Here is a 2,857-nt window from a genome sequence, read left to right on the forward strand (position 1 = left end):
GATTATTTGATAATGATGATGGTTCAGCCAGTGTTAGTGCAGTCAAGAACTGAATTATTTTGAAGAATCCGGGACTGGGATTATATTGAAAAATTGAGTAAATTTTGTGTAATTAAAGGACCGAGCGATTAAATTAAAAGTTGTGAAAAATCAGTAACTGTAAAACTCGAAAACGAATTAATTTTTAAGTAAATATTTTTGGAGAAAAAGGAATAAGAATTTCAGTTTTGGGAAAAATGAGAGATCAGTGTTGGAGTTTTAGTTTGTAGGGTAAAATTGTATTTTAATAAAAAAGATCAAGTTAAAATTTGTAATTATATAAGTTTTCAAGTTTTTGGACAATAAATAAAGTACATGAGTAAAATGGATATTTTATAAAAGTTTAAGGTTACTTTAAGAATATTTAAATAAGTGAGGTTTCAAATATAATTTTATAAAATATTAGGTTAAATATGTCTTTAAGGAGGTTATAAATACTATTTATTACTTAAATTATTTTATTTGTATTAAAAGAAAATTATTATTATTATTATTTAATTTATTAAGAACATTATTTAGTAGAGATATTATTATTATCGATATTATTAATGGTAAGATAGAACAAAATAAATAGAAGTACACTTTTAAAAGAATTAGAGACACAAAGTTAATGTAGGAATCTTATGATTCTCTTTCCATAAAATACTTAGTGGAACACGAGAGAATAGTGCAAAGATAGTTTGAGCTATTAAGGATAAATAAGTAAAAGACTAAAGAAAGAGAGAAGATAAATTGGCACGTGTGATTATGAGAAGGTCACGAGAGGGTGACGGTAATTATGGTTATGGTGCCAAAGGATAAATGTTAACTAGTTGTGGGCTTTGTATATGAATGATTTTGCGGCAACGCTCGTAAATATGGAATGGCTTCAAGGAGATGGGGTCACATGCTTCAGCTGGAAAATCAGCGCCAACAAGTACTTGCAGAGGTCAATTCGACATACTTCAACTGGAGAATCAGCGCCTACAGAAAGTAGGAACTTGCGGAGGTTATGTCGTTGAAATGCCTTATTTGACTTTCGAGTTGGATTGCGTCAGGTGCGGGTCAAAGCCGACAAATGAGCTCATTACTTGCGATAGAAATAGACATGCATCATCCTTGTTTGCACATTTTACATTTGGTTCGGTATTGTGAATTGTTTATGGTTACTTGAGTATATTTGTGATTTTCATTAATTGTTAATCTGGATTTCTGTAACTGGTTATTGTTCTGGTTCCTTGTGTTTGGCTGCGATTGCCTGAAACAGTGATAGTCCGAACTTAATTATCTACCCCCAACCCTACTAAGAACTTTCCAGTTCTTACCCCTTCCTTCTTCCTCTTCAGATGGAGACAAGAGTTCTGTTCTATGAGCTGGAGCATCCATATATATATATATGAAGGACCCTGTACAACATAGTTTTTATATAGTAGCCGCTGAGCCTAGGGTACGTATGTGCGTGTTGTGTGATCATTCCTTCCGACATCCAATCAACACTCCGCTCTTTAACACGGATATGTCTTACGAGTTTTCTCTAGCATGGCTTTACCCAGACGCTCCTCATCATCCGTTTTATGATGGACCTGGACTTCATCATCACCCTGTTCTGCTTGAGTGGGATCTTCCTTTAGAGTCGATTTTGTCACTCTCATCTGGACTTTTGGCATATGATCAGCATACGACTTCTGTCAGTGGGCCTATGTGCAAGGATTAGAGTAGTGATACTAGTGCCAGAATTTCTCATGAGATTATCGAGATCTTTGACAACGATGACGAGGACCACGAGAAGTATCCTAATGTGATCGAGATTTCTTTCTCTAATGATGGCAGTTGATGATTAGAGGTGACGGTGTGATTTTGGGAGTTTCTTATGTTAGCCTAAATTTTGTATTTAGTATCTCACTTTTGATTAAACTCACCGAGAGAGTAAGCTATAAATAATTTGACTAGGCTAGTTTCAGACGCCAACTTAAGGGCTTCCAATATGGACCAGGACCCGGAGTATTGGTTGTGTCTATAGTAATAAGTTGTGAAGAGTTGTATGCTAACTAATATTTTGTAACAGATGCTTATCCTTGACGTTCATGTTATTGTTTTTCGTATTTAATTTTACATCATCGTTTGTCTATGCGTAATTAGTTTTCCTGCGACCCTTTTTGTGTTAGAAAGAAAAAGTTTTTCTGAAACACGAATTCGTACTAACACGATTACATGCTTAATAATAATATTAGTTAAGTTTTTGGGTGACAAGTTGGTGACACTCGATTTTCAGTATGATCATGACATATTAGAAATTGGGGCGTTACACTGATTAGTGTTATTAATATATTCCCTTTGCAGACATGATGACAGGTAGCAGAGGTAGAACAAGTGGGTCTTGTGGTTGTGGTAGAAGGAGGGTTTTCACCGGATCCCCAGGGACTGCTCAATCATCCCCATCTACCCTGACTACCCCGTCGACCCCTGTGACATCACAGGCGGATCCAACGGACCAATAATTCATCATGGTCCTAAACCCGAACTACATGCCTCCTTCTGCTACGCCCCTTCCCCCCCCTACAGCTCCAGCGACAGATCCCGCAGTGGGTGATTCCTTTATTGTGTCCCAGCCAGATGCCCCTCCACAACCGCCCGTGATACGGATGGGGATTTGGCTTGATGGCTTACAGGCGTGTGTGCATACTATTTTAATGTCTTTTATCCGCAATCTATTTTGAATATGTTAAGTTTTATGTGCTTTTATGTGTTTGCTAATCTTAAGTTTTTTATTGATAGGTTTACACCAAACAACAATGCATGTACACAAGAGATCTTCAACAGGATTAAGTCCATATACGAC

This window comes from Arachis ipaensis, chromosome B01 (genome assembly GCF_000816755.2).
Source record: "Arachis ipaensis cultivar K30076 chromosome B01, Araip1.1, whole genome shotgun sequence".
Classification (NCBI taxonomy): Eukaryota; Viridiplantae; Streptophyta; class Magnoliopsida; order Fabales; family Fabaceae; genus Arachis; species Arachis ipaensis.